This window comes from Nicotiana sylvestris, chromosome 6, assembly GCF_000393655.2.
Source record: "Nicotiana sylvestris chromosome 6, ASM39365v2, whole genome shotgun sequence".
Lineage (NCBI taxonomy): Eukaryota > Viridiplantae > Streptophyta > Magnoliopsida > Solanales > Solanaceae > Nicotiana > Nicotiana sylvestris.
The window spans coordinates 146579700-146602925 of record NC_091062.1 but is presented as its reverse complement, the minus strand read 5'-3'; the positions used below and the strand labels follow the sequence as shown (position 1 = coordinate 146602925).

General features: G+C 41.3%; 1 long non-coding RNA gene across 5 annotated transcripts; it reads right to left on the bottom strand.

Annotated features, from left to right (window-relative positions):
- Positions 1-4397: 4397 nt before the first annotated feature.
- LOC104229228 (uncharacterized) lies at positions 4398-21249 on the bottom strand. Of its 5 annotated transcripts, none has more exons than XR_011400271.1 (4): positions 20984-21249; positions 17950-18121; positions 16831-17029; positions 4398-4416 (listed from the first exon to the last, which is right to left on the bottom strand). It is a non-coding gene; the product is annotated as an uncharacterized lncRNA (long non-coding RNA). The 5 variants fall into 5 exon arrangements; XR_011400270.1 differs by lacking the exon at positions 4398-4416 and adding an exon at positions 15377-15678; XR_011400272.1 differs by lacking the exon at positions 4398-4416 and adding an exon at positions 15878-15896.
- Positions 21250-23226: the final 1977 nt, after the last annotated feature.

Sequence of the window (23226 nt, the reverse complement as noted above, 5' to 3'; positions counted from 1 at the left end):
TGGATGGTTTGAGCTAAGAGAGGCTCAGTTGTTGGGTATGGATCTAGTACATGATACCTTGGACAAGGTTAGGATTATTTAGGATAGGCTTCGTACAGCTCAGTCCAGGCAACAGAGTTATACCGATTGTAAGGTTCGTGATTTGGAATTCATGGTCGGTGAGTTGGTTTTGCTTCAGGTGTCGCCTATGAAGGGCGTGATGAGATTTGGAAAGAAGGGCAAGCTTAGCCCTAGATTCATTGGCCCGTTTGAGATTCTTGATCAACTGGGCGAGGTGGCTTACAGACTTGCATTGCCACCGAGCTTATCAGCCGTGCATCCAGTGTTTAATGTGTCCATGCTTTGGAAGTATCACGGCGATCCATCCGACGTGTTAGATTGCAGCACTGTCCAATTGGACAAGGACTTGTCCTATGAGGAGGAGCCGGTATCTATTCTAGACCGACAGGTTCGTCAGTTGAGATCAAAGAATTTTCCTTCTGTTTGTGTTCAGTGGATGGGTCAGCCTGTTGAGGCATTGACCTGGGAGTCCGAGTTCGATATGCGGAGCCGTTATCCCCATCTTTTCTCCGACTCAGGTACTTCCTTCTTATGTTCGTTCGACGACGAACGGTTGTTTTAGAGGTGGAAAATGTGATGACCCAAAAGGTCATCACCTATTTTAGAAATAAACTCTGTGTTCCGAGGCCTTAAAGCCTCCTTTTTGTCTCACCTCGATATGCATGCGCAGTTCGGGCGTGTATCTGGAAAGTCATTATGTGAAAATCTGTGAAAATGATGAATTTTATTTTTAAAATGAATTTAAGTTGACTTCGGTCAACATTTTAGGTAAACGGACCCGGACTCGTGATTTGATAGTCTCAGAGGATCCGTAGGAAAATATGGGACTTGGGCGTGTGCCCGGAATCGAATTCCGAGGTCCCAAGCCCGAGAAATGAATTTTTGCAGAAAATTATTTTCTGGAATATATAAGAGTTTTAGGAAATGAAAGATGTTTGAAATTGCTGGTATCGGGCCCGTATTTTGGTTCCGAAGCCCGGTACAAGTTTGAAATAATAGTTAGGTTGAATCTGTAAAATTTGGTAAAGATCGGAATTGGTTTGGTATAAAACGGACTTAAAGTTGAGAAATTGGAAATTTTGGTGTTCTTGAAAAATTTCATGAATTTGGGTTTAATTCATAGTTATTGATGTTATTTTAATGATTTGATTGCACGAACAAGTCCGTATGATGTTTTTAGGTTAGTGTGCATGTTTGGTTTGGAGCCCCAAAGGCTCGGGTGAGTTTTGGATAAGCCACAGAGTGGAATTGGACTTAGGGAAATGATTGTTGCAGATTCAGCTGTGTTGCAAGCTTTGTTCTAGCAATTGCGAGGTCAGGCTTCGCAATTGCGAGGTCAGGCTTCGCAATTGCGAGCCCAACAGGCTTGGCAATTGTGAGGGATTGATCGTATTTGCGAAGAAAGCCTTGTCTGCTAGTGTTCGCAATTGCAAACCTCCCTTCGCAAATGCGAAGCCATTAGGAAATGCCCAGTATCGCAATTGCAACTAGTTGTTCGCAATTGTGAGGTTAGCAGAAAATGTCTAGGTTCGCAAATGCGAGGCCTTTTTTGCATTTGCAAGCTTCGCAATTGCGATGCTCTTGTCGCAATTGCGACTTCTGCGACCAGTTAATTGGGATTTAGACGGATTTTTCCTCATTTTTCAAACTTTTTCAAAACCTAAACATCTTTGGGCGATTTTTCAAAGGCAACTCTTTTTCCAAACCAATTATACAAGCGAATTGGTGGTGGAAACAAGAGGTAAAGCGGTAGTTGAGGCTTGAATTATTTTCGTGGCATCGAGGTAAGTGTTTGGTCTAACCTTAGCTTGAGGGATTAGGAGTTGTGTCTTATTTGCTATGTGTTAGTTGTGGAGTACGATGTATAGGCATGGTGACGAGTATCTATACGTCGTTGTCAAGCATGCCTGTGGGTCTAGTGTTGTAATTTTTGTGACTCCATTGAGATTTATTCATGCTTAACATGTTGATTATCATTGTTGGTTCCCTTGTCGGGATGTTATTGTTATGATATTGTCTCCCTTGCCGGGATATTATTGTTATGACATTGTCTCCCTTGCCGGGATGTTATTGTTTACGATATTATTTCCCTTGCCAGGATTATTTTGTGATTGATGTTGATTTGAAATGGAATCGGGTTGTACGCCTGCAACGAGGTACGTGAAATGGGAGCGGGTTGCACGCCTCCAACGAGATATGTGAAATGGGAGCGGGTTGCACGCCTGCAACGAGATATATGAAATGAGATCGGGTTGCACGCCTGCAACAAGAAAGAAATGAAGTGAATAGTGTGTTTGTTTTCCTCATTATTGTTGGCAATTAAATTCTGGTTTCTTTACATTCCTTTTTGATATTCTGTTATTATTTGATACTCCCCGCAGCATGTTCTTTACCCTTCCCATCTTTACTGTGAATATCTGCTTTTATTTTTCGTTGTATATGATTTAACTGCACAGGTTTATTTAGTAGTCTGGTCCTAGCCTCGTCACTACTTCGCTGAGGTTAGACTAAGCACTTACCAACACATGAGGTCGGTTATGCTGATACTACACTCTGTACTGTGTGCAGATACTGGTACCAGAGCGTTTGGACCGCAGTGACGTTGCTGCCTTCAGTACAACAGGCGACCCAAGGTAGTCCTGCAGGCGTCCTTGGGCCTTGGCGTTTCCTTCTATCATTCCTTTTCTGTTTTTACTTATTCAGAGACAGATTCATGTATTTTTATTCAGACTTTATTTGTAGTAATCTTAGATAGTCTGTGAAATTGTGACACCCAATTCTGAGTAGAGTTGTATGTAGACTTCCGCAGTTTGTATTAAGTTAAATTATCAGATTTTGTCTTCCGCTTTATTAATTATTCTGCTATTTGTATGATATCTACTCATCATTGGTAATGGTTTAAAACTGGAAAAAAGTTAAGAAATGAGAATTATTTGGCTTGCCTAGCTTTCACCAGTAGGTGTCATCATGACTCCCGATGATGGAAAATCCGGATCGTGATAGGTACTTTTCGTCGTTACGTAACGAAGGATTTATTCCAAGGCTTAATTTTCTGCCCTTGGGGCGTGAGATCAAGCCCAAGGTATTGCATTTTTTTAACTAGTCTGTATATTCTTTCTCATTTTTTCTTTTTTCTTTTTTCCTTTTTTTTCTTCTTCTTTACTTTCTTATCCTTGTTTCTTCTTTTTTTTTTCCTTTTCTTCAATTGTTGCTGATTCTTTTTTCCTTATGTGTTCCTATTGATTTTTTAAATTTTATAAATTTTTGCTACTGTTTCAAAGTTTATAATTTCTGCCTGGAAAAACAAAAACTTTCTAGTGTTTATTAGTGAAGATTTATGCTTTGCTCACCATAATTATTAAATTATTTATTTTATTGATTTGTTAATATAAACTAAAAAGACGAATAACCCGAACCGAAACACAAAAGAGATCAAGTCAAAATCCAAAGCAATATGGCACCCGTAACCTTAAAATTCCGGATCCGCCTCTGAGGATAATTTTAAGCCACTATAAAAAGATGAAAGGTGAGTTTGAACCTTTTTTCTCAAAGTATTTGGACCGGTGAAGTTCACATATTTCACGCAGGAGCTCCATTAATGAAAAGGACAAATATATCATTAGAATATGAATGGACCAAAAAATATAACAGAAGGCAAAGTTGAGCATTTCTAGTTATACAGTGGCTAATTTTTGGACCTTTTCCCTCATTATAATTTTGCTTGAAGAACACAACTGGCAGAAGATATCAGCAAAACTAAAAATAATAAAAATAAAGTATAGTTTCTCTGCCAAAAGCGATAAACATTGAGATAAAAAACGTAACATATAGAATCACTTGTATCACATTGAAATAAGCATTTCCTCTTCTGTTTACTTTTAATGTTTTTCAATTGTGTCTTGAAGAACATAATTAATTGATGTTGTTTGTTCAATGTAGTTTCTCAATGTGCAACTTTTTTTGATTCGCTTTTCTGCTGTCTAATTTCGGACGTATAAGACTTAATTATATTTATCATTAATCCACGTTATCTATCATACTAGGTAGTGGTGGCCCGTGTGTAGAAGCGGAAAGTTTTATTTTTTTTATCAAAATTTGATTTGATATAAAGTTACAATAACAAAAGTTGAGACATTTAAGTAACTATCAAATCAAATAACAATACTAACTGATGGATATTATCTACATTCATATAGAAATAAAATATCCATTCTTGGATGTTAGCATGGTTACAAGTTGGCACATTCTTTACACTGATGAGAATACTATTTACATACAGATAAAATGTGATGCATTCAAAAGCTATAATTAGTCTTCTTTGCAGTCTTTGACAAAAGATAACAGCAATGTAGGCACCTGTAAAAGCAATAAATAATGATCAAATGTCAATCACCGTATAATATGAAAGTAACAATTTATGCCAATACAAATACTTGTACTCAATATTCTCATCAATGTGTGCATCAATATCAGCACCTCTCTCAACCGTATACATAAAAAGCTCTCTTCTTGCAAAAAGGCCACAAATTTTGCAAGTAACTTAAATCTCACATGGTTATTAATAGCTAATGCACCTTTAAACGGAGGAAGAGTACGAAGAAGAGAGAGAGAAAGAAGTGTAGAAGTGTCAAATGTAGTTTGTTTGACTCAAAAGATGTTGAGACCTTTTTGAACAAATCAATCGAAGATGAAGGGGTAAATCGTAACTGAAGATAATAATCTCTAGAATAATGATAGGTAAAAGGAAGAGAATTACAGAGCTTCTTTTCATTCAAAATTGGTATCTCTAGAATAATGATAGGTAAAAGGAAGAGAATTACGGAGTTTCTTTTCATTCAAGATTGGTAAGTTTTTTCTCTGTCCCTCTTTACAAGGTCTTTTGTCTCCCTTATATACTAGAAAGGAAACCTTCCCAATCGTAAGAAACCAAAAATACCAGGAATATTCTTAATGTCCCATAATGGGTTTACACTTCTACTAGGGTTGTACGGTTTCTCCTTTCGCCTTGGGGTCATCTTCCTTGGGACACCGGTTCGGAGTTACCCGGTCGTTTGTCGTACTCGTTATAGGTCATGGTCGGTCAAATTTGGACCCATACAATTAGTACCTCCGCTTGTCGAGGTCGCGACCGGATGCGTCCTCAATGAACGGACTTCATGCATTCTCCTAGAGAAATTTGACCAGTGGGAACATTATGACGTGGCCAATGGGAGATGGTCGTCATGCTCAGCAAAATGTCGTGTGGTACACTTCTCCGGGAAGTGATGTCAGCCTTACGTGTGTCATCATCACGCAGGTTTTCGAGGGGGGGTAACGGTTTGGTGCTTCGATTCTTGTGCTATTTCGAAGCCTGTCGCCTCGATTCTGGCGCCTCCCAATCCTATAAATAGGTGGAGGATTTGATTTTTTGAAAAACTTTAGCCATTCCTCTCTTGAAGACCTCTCTCTCTCTTTCCCTCTTGCTCTCATATCCTTCTATATTTCTTTCGTTCCTCAACTGAAGCTTTTTCTTCCTTCCTCCTTTTGTGTTGATACTCCTTTAAACGATATTATGTCGAGGTCTCGTCATTATCGCGAAGAGGTTCCTGAAGCCACCCCGTCATCCACGGTGCCTCCTTTTGACATCGGAGATGTGGTGGTAGAAGAGAGTGACAGCCTTCCTACAGTAGAGGAGCTACTACCGAGGAACCCCTCATCCCGGAGTGACTTCCTCAAAGATCCACCTCCTACCCCGAACCCCGTATTTTCTGAGACGGAGCAGGTCCATATTGATGCCCTTCGTATAAAGTATGGCATTCCTGCTCATATAGAAATGATTCCAGCGGGGAGAGATTACGTGGACGTCCACAGACCTGGATACTGTGCTTTCTATGAGTATCCTTTTATGATCGGTTATACCTTTCCTCTCTTCCCCTTAGCGGAAGAATTCTGCAGATTTTACCAAGTTTGCCCCGCACAACTTTCGCCATACACGCTCAAGGTGCTTCTGCTATTGACTAAGTATGTAGAGTTGGGGGAGTTTAGCGTTTCTGTCCACCACCTTTTGCACCTGTTCACGCCTAGTTTCCTCAGGGGTACCATGGTACATTTGAGGCTTCGTGGTACGAAGGGCTGGTGGTTGGAACAGACGACCAGGCGAGCCGCAAATTCTGGCACAAGTACTTCTTTGTCAAGACCGAGCACGTCGTTGTTGACTCCGCCAGATTTCCGGAGTGGTGGAATGGAGCTCGTAAGTGTCGTCATTCGTTATGTTCCTCTCTCTTCTGTATTTACTATAAAGCTTATTCACTTGCCGTTTTGCATCTATAGGTCGTCCACCTCGCCCCATTGCGGGTATCAGAGATTGGGTAGCCCGCCTGTTGCCTCATGCAGCAGAAACTCGAACTTGGCCCGACTTCGTGCAGCGTTATGGCCGTAAAGTTTCCTCAGGTAAACGTCTTACTTATTACTTCGTTAGCCATGCGACCTTACTTAATAGTACGAACTTCTATGATGACAGGTCGAGGTGCTTCCAGGTGGAGGGCGCCAGTCCCCTCTTTTCAACAAGCCGTTACCACTGCAGATACGCAGTTTGTCTTGAGTGAGTCTATTCGAGAGGGTCGTCCTCTACCTATCCAATTGGGGGATCCGTCTCGAGTCATGGCCGCGAGGGAAGAGGTTTCTTCGGTACCGGCCGCACATCCTTTGGATGAATCCTCTAACGGGGACGAGCCGTTGTCGAGGAAAATGAGGAGGCTTGAGCTAGAGAAAGGCGTGGCTACGGACGTTGATGGCAGCGGGGCGTCCCGGACATCCCCTGTGCCTGTGTTCATGGTCGATGCCATTTTGTCCGGGAGATCTCCCCAAGTGGAGGGCATTGGCCCAGGAGTTAGTTCAGTGCGCTCTGTTGAGGGTGGTGCGTCGTCCAACGTTGGGGGGCATCGTGTACGACTCAGGTTCGGATATCGACCTAGAGGATGTTAATGAATTTGTGGGTCGCCATACCCATGTGGAGGTTAGGATGGACGGATCCGACCGTCATGTGGTCGTTCCAGGGAACTACAACTTGCTACTGAACAGCGAGCAAGTGGCATCGGCCCTAGCTCCTCTATGTGCCGCTCCTGAAAGCGAGATGCTTAGGGCGATGAGCGACGTGGAGTTATCTCAGAAGGTCGCTGGTATGGCCCTGCAGGTAGGTGCCTTTACTTCTCTTTTCGTTGTTGGGTTGGTGCGATAATCGTCATTCTATACTTTGTTTCTGACCTCTTCCCTTCTTTTTTGTCAGACCCTCGTCATGGAGGTAGAGAAAGAGCGTCGAGAGAGGATACGTAAGGGCCTTTTATGAGAAGATGTCGTCCAAATATCATCAGTATCGGGCTAAGCACCGAGTGATGGCCGACATTTATCATTAGGACCCTGAGTTTCAAGTTTTTCGTGAGGGGATCAAGCAGCGGGAGGACCAGTTGGAGCGCAAGATTGAGGAGCTGAGGGATAGGGATGAAGAGCTCATGAAGGTTGTCGCCCGTAACAGTGAGTTGGAGGCCTCCCTTAAGGCGAAGGAGGACGAGCTCGAGTTGAGCAGGGGGGGGGGAGGGGTGACGGCTGAGAATGCCGACTTACAAGCGAAGGTGGCCGACTTGACCACTGGGTTGAGTACTAAGGTAGCGAGGATTGAGGGGCTTAAGGGCGAGCTGAACGTTAGCGCTGATAAGCTGGCGGCAGCTATTTCTGAATCGATATCTTTAGAAGATGCCCTCCGCATTTCTAGGTCCGAGTTGACTGAGGAGAAGGAAGCCTCTGGTCATCGGGTGGCAGGGCTCGAAGGGCGTGTCAAAAAACTGGAGGCGGAGCTGACCACACTAAACGGACAAATGGCCTCGCTGAGGGCAGAGGATGCGCGTCGACGTTCTCAGCCTTCTACGTCTCGCGCCTCAGCCGATCCGGTTGTGCCCCGTCGTTTATACGAGTTGTGGGTCCATGTGGAGGCTCGGCTTGATATGTATAAGGCTTTTCACGCCGAGGGAAGGGCTACTGAGGCGGAGGTTCAGGTTGTGCACGCCGAAGCTCGTGCAGCTAGTGAGTCATGCGGGTACAACCCCCTCACACTTGACGAGGATGATTTCAACTCTGATGATGCGAATTGCCTTGCTTCATATTCGTGGTACGAAGACTCTTACCCCGCTGGGGATGATGTGTAGTCTTAGTTTGTATTTGCTTTTGTTTAGGGATTTTTGCACGGGTCGTACTTGGGCCCGTTTGTAGGGGCCAGTGTAAATGATGTTTTGCTGTAATGTAAAATTTACTTTTGTCGGCTTGTTTTGTTCTTGCATTCATCACACACATGATATCGTTGACGCCCTCGGCTATTGGGATGTTGCTTCAAACTGTCATCGAGGCGGGATCACGTCGTAGTTCCAACGAGGTCGAACATATGTTTTCGTCGATGGCCTTGGCCAGTGGGGTGCTGCTTCGACCTGTCGTCGAAGTAGAATCCCGTCGTGGTTCGAACTTACATTGTTGTTGATGGCCTTGGCCATTGGGATGTTGCTTCGAACTGTCATCGAAGTAGAATTCCATCGTGGTTGGAACGAGGTCGAACTTACATTGTCGTTGATGGCCTTGGCCATTGGGATGTTGCTTCGGACTGTCGTCGAAGTAGAATTCCGTCGTGGTTTGAACGAGGTCGAACTTACATTGTTGTCGATGGCCTTGGCCATTGGGATGTTGCTTCGGATTGTCGTCGAAGTAGAATCCCATCGTGGTTCGAACGAGGTCGAACTTACATTGTTGTCGATGGACTTGGCCATTGGGATGTTGCTTCGAACTGTCGTCTAAGTAGAATCCCGTCGTGGTTCGAACGAGGTCAAACTTACATTATCGTCGATGGCCTTAGCCACTGGGATGTTGCTTCGAACTGTCGTCGAATTAGAATCCCATCGTGGTTCGAACGAAGTTGAACTTACATTATCGTCGATAGCCTTGGTCATTGGGAGGTCGAACTTACATTATTGGCGATGGCCTTAGCCACTGGGATGTTGCTTCGAATTGTCGTCGAAGTAGAATCTCGTCGTGGTTCGAACGAGGTCGAAGATATTGCTTCGAACTGTCATCGAAGTAGAATCCCGTCGTGGTTCGAACGAGGTCGAACTTACATTATCAGCGATGGCCTTGGCCACTGGGATGTTGCTTCAAACTGTCGTCGAAGTAGAATCCCGTCGTGGTTCGAACGAGGTCGAACTTACATTATCGTCGATGGCCTTGGACATTGGGATGTTTCTTCCGTCGTGGTTCGAATGAGGTGGAACTTACCTTATTGGAGATTTGATTGTATTCCCGTAGGGAGACGTCACATGTCGACTAGTGGAGATCTGGTTCTACACATACAATGGAGGTTTGATTCCATAGATACAATAGAGATTTGATTTCGTACTTACAATGGAGATTTGATTCCGTACATACAATGGAGATTTGATTCCGTACATACAATGGAGATTTGATTATGTATATGTAGTACCTTCATTACTTCGATCCGGAGGTCATATCGACGGGTCGAGGTAATGAACAGCATGTCGCTCCTTAAGGTGTCCCCCTTGCCTCCTCGTTAAAAAACTCTCGGGAAAACCCGATTGGAACAAAAACCGGGTGAGGGAAAAAGAGTACGACTTAGGTGACACCTTCTTTTAGAAGTGGAAGTACTTGAGATAGGCGACGTTCCAGTTGTTTTGGAGTAGTTTTCCTTCCATTGTTTCTAGCTGGAACGCTCCTTTATTTGCTGTTGCTACGATTTTGTATGGTCCGTCCCAGTTCGTTCCCAATTTCCTTCATTAGGGTCTTTTGACGCTTGTGTTTTGGTCTTGAGGACGTAGTCGCCAACTTTGAGTGGTCGCACCTTGGCTCTCTTGTTGTAGTATCTTTCTACTTGCTACTTCTGGGCTACCATTCTTATGTGGGTCGTGTCTCTTCGTTCTTCAACTTCATCCAGATCTTGTAGCCTGCTTTCATCGTTGCCTATTCCGCTCTCGTTGGAGTATCTCAAACTAGGCTCCCCGACCTCGACGGGTATGACTGCATCGGTCCCATAGACCAGTGAATATGGCGTTTCTCCTGTGTTGGTTTTTGGCGTAGTGCGGTATGCCCATAATACTTCCGGTAGTAGCTCAGGCCATAGCCCTTTAGCTTCCCCAAGCTTCTTTTTCAATATGTTCAATATTACTTTATTGGAGGATTCGACTTGACCATTGGCGGCTGGGTGGTATGTCCTGAAGAGTATTCGTTTGATGCGCCACTTTTCGAAAAACTTTGTCATTCTTTTTCCGATGAACTAAGGTCCGTTGTCACAGCTGATTTCTTCGGGGTTGCCAAAACGGCATATAATGTTTTTCCATATGAAGGCGACGACCTCCTGCTCGCGTATCTGAGAGTATGCACCTGCTTCCACCCATTTAGAAAAGTAGTCAGTTAAAACCAAAAGGAAGCGTACCTTACCTCGTCCTGCTGGGAGGGGGCCAACTATGTCCATTCCCCACTTTATGAACGGCCATGGCGAAGTAACGGAATGAAGGAGCTCCCCTGCTTGGTGTATCATAGGGGCGTACTTTTGGCATTGTTCATATCTCCTGACATAGTCGGCGGCTTCGTTTTTCATGGTAGGCCAGTAGTATCCGGCGCGAATGAGGCATCGGACGAGGGCACGGTTTCCTGTGTGGGTGCCACAGTGCCCTTCGTGTACATCTTCCAGCACTTGCCTTGTTTGATGTGGCCCAAGACATTTGGCTAGAGGGCCGCCAAACGTTCTTTTGTAGAGATCGCCATTTACTAGGCTGTACCGGGCTGCCTCGACGTGGTCTATTGCGGAATGAAGGAGGGTGACCACGTTTTCTTTGTTGATATTCTTGGTGGCCTCAGCTAGTTTGGCGAGGCCATCTTCTTCGATATTTTGCGCCCTGGGTATTTGGTCGAGGCGGCATTCATCAAATTCTGGCAGTAGTTTGTGGATTTATGACTGGTATCTTTGTAGCCTCTGCTCTTTGATTTGGAAAGTCCCGGTGACCTGATTCACCACGAGTTGGGAGTCGCAGTGGAGGACGAGTCGTCGAGCGCCATATTTGAGGGCTAACTTCAAACTTGCAATCACAGCTTCATACCCGGCCTCGTTGTTAGTCATCTCGGGGTATCGTATGGACTGTCGAATTACTTCGCCTGTAGGGACCTTGAGGACGAGTCCCAGTCCCGATCCCGAGGCATTATAGGCACCACCGGTGTAGAGGACCTACAGGTCGATATGTGTAGAAGTGCAGAGTGCTTCCTGTTCTACCTCGGGCAATATTTTCGTGCAGAAATCAGCGACAAAGTCTGCGAGCACCTGCGACTTGATGGCAGTTCATGGTTGGTACGTTATGTCGTGCTCGCTTAGTTCTATAACCCATTTGGCTAGTCTACCAGATAGTTCAGGTTTTTGTAGGATACCCCTTAGGGGGAAGGTTGTCACCACTTTTATGGGGTGACATTGGAAGTACGGTCTAAGCTTCCGTGAAGCTATGACAAATGCCAGAGCTAGTTTTTCAAGGTGAGGGTACCTCGTCTCGGCATCGATTAAAGTTTTGCTGACTTAGTAAATCGAAGACTGCGTACCTTTATTTTCACGGACCAAGATGGCGCTTACCGCAACTTCGGAAACTGCTAGATACACATGTAGGCATTCACCTTGGTCTGCTCTGACGAGCAGTGGTGGCGAGGATAGATACGTTTTCAGCTTTCTCAGGGCGTCGATGCATTCATCGTTCCATTGCAACCCGTGGTCTTTCCTTAGTACATTGAAGAATTTATGGCATCTATCCGAGGATAGCGAAATGAACCTTGATAGGGTGGTTATTCGTCCCGTTAACTTCTGCACCTGCTTTTTGCTGGTCAATATTTCCGGTATTGCATCGATGGCCTTGATTTGATCTGGGTTGACCTCGATTCCCCTTTGTGACACTAGGAAACCGAGGAAGTTTCCAGAAGTCGCGCCAAAGGCGCACTTTTTGGGATTCAGTTTCATTCCGTGCTGCCTTAGTATTTCGAAGGCTTTCTTCAGATGACCAATGTGATCTTCTTTCTTTGCTGACTTCACTAGCATGTCATCAATGTAAACCTCCATTGTCTTACCGGGTTGTTCTTTGAACATTTTGGTGACCAAACTTTAATACATGGCCCCTGCGTTCTTAAGCCCGAACGGCATCACCTTGTAGCAGTACGTACCTTGGTGAGTGATGAAAGTGGTCTTTTCTTGATCTTCTTCAGCCATTAGAATTTGGTTATAACCGGAGTACGCGTCCAAGAAGCTCAGTAGTTCGTGCCCCGCTGTTGCATCAATAAGTTGGTCGTTGTGGGGGTAACGGGAAAGAGTTCTTCGGGCATGCTTTGTTCAAATCGGTGAAGTCGACACACATTCGCCACTTCCCGTTCTTCTTTTTGACCATGACCACATTGGTGACCCATTGGGGTATTTCGATTCTCTGATGGAACCGTTGGCGAGTAATTTATCAACTTCTTCGTTGACCGCCTCATTGATTGCGGCATTGAACTTTCTCCTCATTTGTCGTACCGGTGGATAAAGTGGATCGACATTTAGCTTGTGTGTGGCTATTTCCCTTGGGATTCCTGGCATATCTGAGTGGGCAAAAGCAAACAAATCGGCGTTGTTAGTTAAAAACTCACGATACTCACCTGGCTCCGATAGGTTGTGCCCAACATAAGCCTTCTTGGTGCAGTCGGTGTTATCTAACTGGACGGGATCAAGATCTTATACGGTTGCTTTGCATGCTTCTACAATGTCCGAATCTTTGATGGCCTCTACTTGTATGTCGGGTTTGGTGCCGGACATGGCTGACTGCTATGCTTTCGCGCTTGCCCCTTTTAGCTGTTTGGTGTGTGTGCAATATTGGGCGATCCAGTAGCATTCTTGGGCGGTACGTGGCTCGCCTCGGATGCTGAATATCCCTCATGGGGTGGGAAATTTGATCACTTGATAGAAGCTTGAGGGGACGGCTCGCATGGCGTGTATCCATAGTCGCCATATGAAGGCGTTGTAGGCCGTTTCCTAGTTCATGACGTGGAATGTTGTTTCCAGGGTGACCCCTCCTACTAGGACAGGTAGCACTATTTCTCCGGATGTCCGCTCTACTGCATTATTAATACTCGTTTGTGTTATGCAATGCAGTATTATTTTATCCTCGAGCCTCATTTGCATGAGAACTCGCGGGTGAACAATACACGCGCCACTTCCGTCATCTACCATGATTCTTTTTACATCGGTGTCAGCGATGCGTAAAGTTATAACCAAAGCATCATAGTGAGGGAAAGACAAACCATCGGTATCTGACTTATCGAAGATGATACTATCTTCGAGGTCATCATACCGTTCGTGGGCGGCTTTCCGTTTGAGTTTATGCATGGTGGTGAACTTCACATGGTTGATTACCGTATCATCGCCGCCGCCAATGATCATTTGTATGGTATGCGCTGGTGATGGTGTCTTTAGAGGTCCTTGAGATAGGTCGCGCCCTCGAGCGAAGTTGGACCTTCCTTTATAGCTTAGCAGTTCTTTCAGGTACCCCTAGTTCAACATCCTAACTACTTCTTGTCGCATACCTATGCAATCTTCGGTCTTGTGTCCTCTTTTCTTGGTGGAATTCACAGAGGACATTCGACCTCCTAGTGCTTGGATCCGATTTCATCTTTTGCAGCCACTGCACCTTCGTACCCAGTTTTTCTAGTGCGTACACTATTTCTGAAGGGGAAACACAAAAATTATGAGCAGATAGTAGTGGAGGCATACCTCTTTCGTTTCGGAAGGGTACCATGTGTCGTGGCATGACGTCCGCGTGTCGTGGAGGGGACGGGTTGGATGTACGGATATAGGGTTGATGCCTTTCTCGATTGAAACATGGTGGTTGATCTCTTCGCCCATCGTTACGTCGATCTCTCCTTGTCTCGGTCTGGACTGATGTTAATCGCTGAAGCGGCCCATTCAGGTCATCCTCGTCTGCCCTTACCTCGGCGCAATAAGCATTGTGGATTTCTTCCCATGTGGTTGGGGGGTACTTCATGAGTTTACTGAGAAGTTTTTTGGTCGCCTTTGATCCATTCCTGTTTAACCCATTTTGAAAGGCTGCCACTGCCATCCCTTCTGACACGTTCGGTAAACTCATCCTTACTTTGTTGAATCGGGCCAGGAAATCCCGAAGTCCCTCGCCCATCGTTTGTCGGACGACGAAGATATCATTGACTCTAGCCTCGGCCTTCTTCGCTCCTACATAGGCGATGGCGAATTTATCCCCATCTCTTCGAACGTCGATATCGATCGCGCTGGTAGCTGGGAGTACCATGTCAATGCTCCCCCTGTCAAAGTCTCGCCGAACTTTTTTAACAGCACAGACGGTACCTGCTCTTTTGACAGATCATTGCCCTTTACTGTAGTAACATAATGGATTAGGTGATCTTCCGGGTCCGTGGTCCCATCATATATCTTCAAGTATGGTGGCATCTTAAAGGCCTTTGGAATAGGATGAAGAGCAGCCCCTTCGTGGTATGGTTGTTCGACGAATCGGCCCACATCACGTTTTGGTAATAGCTTCAGAGCACCCGGTATTTTGTCAACCCTCTCCTGATATTCCTTCATTTGGTCGCGGAGTGTTTTGTTCTCATTTTCCATCTCTTCCATTTTCTTTAAGATGGCCATGAGTGCATCGTCACCTGCATTAGTAACAGTGCGGGTGTTACATGTTTGTGTAGCGCTTGGCTCATCGGCGGCAGCTGCGATGTCTGTAGGTGGCACTTCTTCGACGTCTCCTTGAGTGGGTTTCTCGAGCATGTTGCTCAAAGCACTCGTTAACCATTCTTCTAGTAGCGTTTTGACGGCTGGTGGGGCTTCCCCCGCCATGGATGTTGAGGTTCCCCTTTCGCGTAAGATCGTTAGATCCCCGTGCGGAAGAGGTGAGATCTCTCCCTCCGGTGTAGCGCTTGGTGTTGAATTCTCATTGTCTTCTCTGTCGGCTTCGTTAAGGGAGTTCAGGAGATTATTCGAGACATCTGCTACCGCCTTCAGCCTCGCTTTCTTTCCCGCCATTGTTGGTTTTCATGATGTTTGAAGAAAAGTAATTATCACTTTCGGGAATCTAGATGACAACTATGATTTCAGCTACAGAAATCCCCGCAGACGGCGCCAAATTATTTGACTCAAAAGATGTTGAGACCTTTTTGAACAAATCAATCGAAGATGAAGGGATAAATCGTAGCTGAAGATAATAATCTCTAAAATAATGATAGGTAAAAGGAAGAAAATTGAAGAGTTTCTTTTCATTCAAGATTGGTAAGTTTTTTCTCCGTCCCCCTTTACAAGGTCTTTCGTCTCCCTTATATACTAGAGATGAAACCTTCCCAATTGTAAGAAACCAAAAATACCAGGAATATTCTTAATGTCCCCTAATGGGTTTACACTTCTACAAGGGTTGTACGGTTTTTCCTTTCGCCTTGGGGTCGTCTTCCTTGGGACGCCGGTTCAGAGTTACCCGGTCATTTGTCATACTCGTTATAGGTCGTGGTCGGTCAAATTTGGACCCATACATAATTTGTGTTAAGATTGGCTCGTGCCGTACTCTGGTATAAGAAGTGAACAAAAGGAATGAAATTGTCAAATTAAAAATTAGGAATATTACCCCCAAATAATCTAATTCCAATTAAGCTGACAAATACGGGGATAGCAAATAAAGCTATTGAGAGTTCAGAATGTGATGAAAGCTGAGACATTAATAAGACAAATGCTTTGTGTTGCAATTTCCGCCCATGCACCAAAGCAATAAGTACATCAATTGCTTCTGAAACATAAAATCAATGCTAATAGGTTACCAAAAGAAGAAACTGTTACTCCTAACGAATTAAGAAAATGAGCAAGTATTTTGTAAAAAAAAAAAAAAAACTTTATCTCAAAAATTTAATCTATTTCTACCACACTACTTAAGAAAAGAATTAGCATACAACCTTAGCATATTTGGAGCATGTCAGAAAGACTTGCCACGTCGACCTCAAAATTGGTAGCTACTATTAGTAAGTAGTGAGATAGATAAGATAATTAACTTTGGGTAACATACACCCTTACCGTTTTAGCAAAATCACAACTATGTCGTCCCTTGACTGCCTTGATTTCAAAACCCAGTAAATTAAAATTAGCATGCTTCAAAAACTCCAGTATTATGAGGTAACTCTAAAAAAAATGGTATGATCTGAAGCAGCTCCAAGAACCAGATGCTAATGAGCTAAAGGCTGAAGCTCTTATGATCTTATGGACACACCATAATCAGTGTAGCATACTATAGTTATTATCTAGTGGCATAAAAAATATTAACAAAATTGGCAGTCATGAGAGAGACGAAGAAGCTTGAAATTAAAGTCATAGGACACATAGCATACAATGGGAATGAAGAGAAATGGATCAGCCAGATTCTGAAGAAAAAGGAAAAAACCTAGAACACCAGGCAGTAACTTTGCAGGTGACAACTTAAAAGTTAAAAGTATTGAAGATTCTAATATGTAACCAGCTATTAAAAAAGAATTTATGTAAAACACTTTATAAAGGATCTATGTAAAAAAGTTCATAGACAAGGAGATATATTTTTGTACAAGTTGCGTATTAGCTCGCATATCAATATTCAACTTGCAGATATTATTGACGTGTTAATAAAGCATGAAGAATAACTTAGTAATGCAGGAATTATGGACTACAATAGGAAAATAGTAAACAGGTAAACTAACCTAATATGACAGTAGCAAAAAATAACTACAACAACATCCAAAAGGCAGCAGAAAAAGTGGCATCAACCGTTTTGAAAAACATCAGCAAAAGTGGCTTCAATCACATCCATAAGCAGCACAGGTGTACGTGCTCAATGTAGGAAATTTTCAACTTCTACTCATAGTTCTCCACCTTTTCAGAGCTCAAATCCAGCAAATCCTTTTAAGAAAAAGGATGATAGCAATTAAAAAGCGATGCAATCTGATATAAATAGCTGGTATAGATACAGAGTTTAAAATAGACGCAAATATTATAATCTACGACTATAATAACTATAGGATAATCACACAGATCATGTGCGCGCTATTGGGAGCTGTAGTAAAGCTACATTTAAAGTTGATAGACTTGTTGAACTAAGAAACTAAAAGTCACAACTTTTGGTTTTGAGTGTGGTGAGGAGCTATTTTTGAAACTTCTAACACAATAAATGACTAAACCTAGATACTTCTAAAGAGAAGATACATAGTGTGCACATGTTCAATATGCTAAGATAGTAGCAATTTCATATTCATCATCAGTAGCCTTCCATTTGACAAGATATTTCACTTGAAAAGCACATAGTAGAAAAATAGTGAAAAAAGAATTTAGAAGATAGAAACATAACGCATAAATTGCATACTCCTCACTACTTGTTAGGTCCTTGAACCTAGATAGGCACTTTGGTATAAGGGACGTTTCCATTACATTGCATTGCATCTCGTCACACCTCCTCTGGCACGAGGTCACATTTAGCTCAATCAATTTCTTCTTGGAACTGTATTTTAGACACCAAATGATTAAACATAAAAATATCACTTAAACATATCTCACTTCAATTTATACTCTATCCAGAAGGTCAGAAATGTGAATCACTCATTTATCTGACATACACTCTATAAGCCATGAGGTTGCCTTCTCACAGCTATTTCCTCAGGAATAATATTCCAATACATGTGAAACCAATAAGTACCCATCAGGTTATTTCATAAAATACAATTTTAATACTCCACTCAATAAAATATACGACCCTCCATTACAAATTAAAGCAGCCACAAAAACTTGTTATAGTTTATCTTGGAAGTGAGAAGTTCATCTGTTACCTCTCAAATATAAGCTACCTATTATCCATTACTAGCTCCCTCTTCTTCTTGAATTTCACAGGAGAGAACAACTCTTGCATGATTTAAATCGCACCTTTTCTGGCTCCTCATTAAACAACAACTCCTCACACTTGATTTCATGAAGAACTGCAAATCTGCTCTCCAGTAACAACTAAGAAGCGATTCATTAGAGTTAGTTACACTTTATTTTTGAGTTAGCTGTGAGACTCTAGTGCAACAAATCAATCAATGAAAAGTTATAACCAGTGAGCAATACACATTATGAACATAACAAACTCTTTAATAGCAGGGAGAACATCAAAGAAGGTTGAAGAAACTTGTCTTACCAAGAACATCATAAGAGCAAGACAACTTGATATAAACCAGGTAAAAACTCTACTGAGATCTAATTTAATGGACATTTTTGCCATATTACATACAACTCATGAATCAAATAGCGCAGTTTAGGTTTGCGATTATTAGGTTATAGAAATTATTGAAATTCATTAACTAAAAGCATGCCCAAATGAACAATAACGTAAACAAACACTAATGTAAACTATCAAGCCTGTATGTATTTATCGATATACTGCAACTGAACCACGATATCTAAAGTTAAGGGCCATATGGTAGGAACTTAAGGCTAAAGTCTTTCCGTGTCACATGTACCATTGTTACAACAACCCGACTACAGTAAGGCAAGAGTAGGCATTGTTTTTGTTGATCGGTGGCACTCAAAAAAAGATAACTGAAATCAATGTATTTTTTCAATAAGGTCTTAGGCTACATTATTAAAGCAAGGCAAGCTGTGGTTACTTGATATGAGAAGTTCCACATTTGTCCAAAAGCGCATTTTCTTTTTCGTCCTAGTAAATAGGCTATTGTGAAATATTCTGTATAAATAAGTAAAGGTAAAAATCTCATTTTACTTTATGTTTTTTTTATTGGCTTTCCCAAATCTTTCATCAGAACTTCGGGTCATTGTTGACCGATCATTATGACAAGCTGGACACATATTAGTCTACTTAGTATTGGCTAGTATATAGATGAACACATTCGTATTGAGTTATATTCCTTTACATCTCAACTTATGGAATTGCTAGTTGTTTGTATCATCACGAAATTGGATCGTAAATATATTATTAGCAAGAAATACAGAGCTAAAAAGTAAATTGACCACTATTGCACTATTTTTCGCCAAGTATATTGTCACATTTTAAGTGATACTATCATACTATGGACATATGTTTTACAATTTCACTTAAAAAGAAACTAAATTTTGCTGAGGAGCTTCAGCGGATAGGAGACACAATTATCGCCCACAAGTACACAGTGGCAAACATCCGATCAAGTTGCCTATACACACCTTTTTATCATATAGGTTCTTAAGTTTCCTTTTCACTTAATTAATCTATATTATTATAAAAGCATGAATACAATATCTGTTTACAAAAATAACCTTATAATATTAAGCATAATAACTTATAATAAAACATAACCTGAATTCTAGATATTAGCCTTATAATCCTATTAGTTTTAGGACATAATACTACACGTTATGAATCCTAGAAAAGCATGAAAAAGTAATACTTACAGTTAAAAGTTCATAAGCATTCTACAATTTAAACTTCAAAAGAGATGGTGAAAACCAGAACGACTTTTTCGTTGCTTGGCATATAATCACTATTCACATATTTATTTTAGAAATTGTGCTATACATATATGTAATATCCAGATTTTGTGTAAATATCTTACATTCGCCACCCCCAAAAATATGCACATGCATATATCATTGATTAATTTATCTATCTATATCTATATTTATTTATATCTATATCTATCAATATCTATATCTATATCTATATTATTATAAAAGCACGAATGTTCTGCGCTAAATGTTGAACGACCAAAATATCCTCCAAATATTGATCGACTTGTACGTCCTTTATTAATTAGAGATATCTCTATAATATTAATGTGCTAAAACGTAAAAGTACTTCATTATTTGTAGAGTTCAAGTCAAATTGTAAAACCTTAAAAATTATGCCTCATAATATGAATTCATCCAAATCAATGATTGTATTCAAGTGAAATTGGAAGTCTTCCGCTTCTGGATATTAAGAGAGTCTTGAAATAAAGCAAATCAAACCAGCTCATGATTATGCCCAAGTAATACCCTTTTATTATTCCCGATTCAAATCAACGGCAAAGCATAACAGAAGAAAGATGTAAAGCAATTTGTATCCAAACTAGGAGCTCATGATTCTTGCCGAGTTCATAGAATGCTTGGATTTAGCTTTACAATTGGAAGTTTTAATTATGATTTAAACAATAAATATTAAAGCACAGGGGTTAGCAATCCCAAAAATTAGATTGTATTTGTCGCTATATGTTTTCTCACACGAATACCTATATATTTTACTTTTCGGAGAAAAATTAATGTCGTAAATAGATCAAGATGGAGTAACCAAAGAATCAAAAGGGAAAATACACCCAAAATATCATCTATAAAGAAAGTATTAGATAAGATACGATCTCACTACATATTTCCATGATATAAATAGATATACTATCTAATTAACTTAACTAAATTACTTATATTTGCATTTTGACTTCAAGTATTAAAACGATTTTTGCCTCTTCGATTTTTCACTTCAATTGCTATATTAAAAAATTCATATAAATAATTGATTAAATATTTACCTGCAAAGCAGGTACATAGAGACTAGTATATTAAAAGAAAAAGTATCAGTCAATAATATTTATTTTTTGATCAAAAAAACTACAAACTTTGTAAAATAAATCTAATACAAACACTCCCGGCAAAAAAACAAAGATAATGGTTGTACTCGGAAAAAGAATTGCATGCTAATATTTCCAAAAGCATATAAACAAATAAAAAGAATTTCATCAGCGTAAGCGGTAAGCGACTGGTTTTAAGCAAATACATGTAGCCTGGTATGTAAAGGCCTCAAGAAATAATTATAAAAATTCCTAAATAAAGTTTTTTTTTTTTTTAAAAAGTCGAACTCACCGCAATCGAGAACAAAAAAGCCTTGGTGCCCATCATCAATTTCCCATTCAAGTATCTAACAGATAAATCAGTGATGAGCAAAGGAGATAAGAATAGAGCCAGTTCGAGCTCCAAGGAGAAGAGGTTCAAGGAACCGAACAACAGAAGAGGAAGATAACAAAATAACCTTGCAATTCCTATTAGCTATAGCTAATTAGTGCACTTGATCCTCTCTCAATCTTGATGATAGAGAAAAAAGCGTAATATCTGAAAAGGAGATTTCAGAGGAAAGATCGAGAAGTTTGATTAGGAAGGGAATAATATAGAAAACGTGGCAGATTTCAGGAAGACACGTCTCACATGAGTGTATTAAAAGTCGCAATTACCCTTAGCTTTAATTTTATTGACAAGAAGGAGCCAGGTCGAAACCGTGGCTCTTCTATAATACTAGTAAGTGATGGCCCGGGCAAGCACGAGCCCAATAGTGTGAAGCTTTGTTGGGTCATCACTTGTTTTAAAATGAAATTCTGCATTCCGAGACTTTAAAACCTCTTTTAGCATCACTTCGATTTGCGTGTGCAGTCCGAGCGTGTAGCCGGAAAGCCTATATGTGAAAATATGTGAAAAATGATAAATTTTGACTATAAAATGAATTAATTTAACTTCGGTCAACGTTTTGGGTAAACGGATCCGGACCCGTGATTTGACGGTCCCGGAGGGTCCGTAGGAAAATATGGGACTTGGGCGTATGCCCGGAATTGAATTCCGAGGTCCCAAGCCCGAGAAATGAATTTTTGAAGAAAATTATTTTCTGAAATTGTTTATAAGGTTTGGAAATGAATTTTGATTAGAACATGTTGGTATCAGGCCCGTATTTTAGTTCCGGCGCCCGGTACATGTCTTATATGTGATTTTAGATAATTCTGTGAAGTTTGGTAAGAAACGGAATCCGTTTGACGTGATTCAGACCTTAAATGCAAATTTTGATGTTTAAAGAAGTTTTGGGAAAATTTTATTGATTTTGAGGTTTAATTCATAGTTGTTGATATTATTTTAGTAATTTGAATGCACGAGCGAGTTCGTATGTTGTTTTTAGGGTGGTGTGCATGTTTGGCTTGGAGCTCCGAGAGCTCGGGTGGGTTTTGGATAGGCCGTGGGGTGAAATTTTGGACTTAAGGAATTGCAGGCCTGCAGGCTTCGCATTTCCCAACCTCCCTTTGCAATTCGAAGTTCGCATTTCCCAACCTCCCTTCGCTATTCCCAGTTCGTATTTCCCAACTTCCCTTCGCAATTCCCAAGCCAGCAGAGGTCGAGGTTCGCAATTGTTCGCAATTCCCATACCTGAGACCTGCAACTTTTATACTTAGATGATTTTAAACCAATTTTTCATATCCTCTCAAAACATAAACACACTAGAGCGATTTTTCAAAGGCTTCTTCTTCTCCAAATCAGTTGTAAGTCATTTTTAACTAGTTTTCTTCGATCATTAACATCTTTTAACATGATTTCAACTTAAAATCAATGATTTTCATAAGGGAAATTGGGTGTTTTGGGTTAGACCTAGGTTTTCAAAAATTGGGGATTTGGACCTCGATTTGAGGTCCGATTTCAAAACAAATTATATATTTGGGTTCGTGGGGGAATGGGTAATCGGGTTTTGGTTCGAACCTCAGGTTTTGACCATGTGGGCCCAGGGGCGATTTTTTGACTTTTTGGGCAAAACTTTAGAAAAACTCATTTTTATGCATTGGGGTTGATTCATTTAGCGTTTATTGATATAATTAAGTAACTTGTGACTAGATACGAGAGAATTGGCGGTGGAATCAAGGGGTAAAGCTATAATTGAAACTTGAGTTGTATTCGTGGCATCGAGGTAAATGTTTTGTCTAATCTTAGCTTGAGGGATTAGGCGTTGCGTCTTATTTACTACATGTTAATTGTGGAGTACGACGTATAGGCATGGTGACGAGTATCTATACGTTGGTGTCAAGCATGCCCGTGAGTCTTGTATTATAATTGTTATGATTCCGTTGTTGTTTATTACGCTTCATATGTTATTATCACCATTGTTCCCTTGTCGGGATGTTTGTTTGATATTAATGATCCCTTGCCGGGATGGTTGTTTTGATAGTATTGTTCCCTTGCCGGGATGTTTGTTAAGATATTATTGTTCCCTTGCCGGGATGTTGTTGAAATATCATTGTTCCCTTACCGGAAAGTTGTTATATTGCTCTTGTTCCCTTGCCGAAATTCCTTGTGATTAT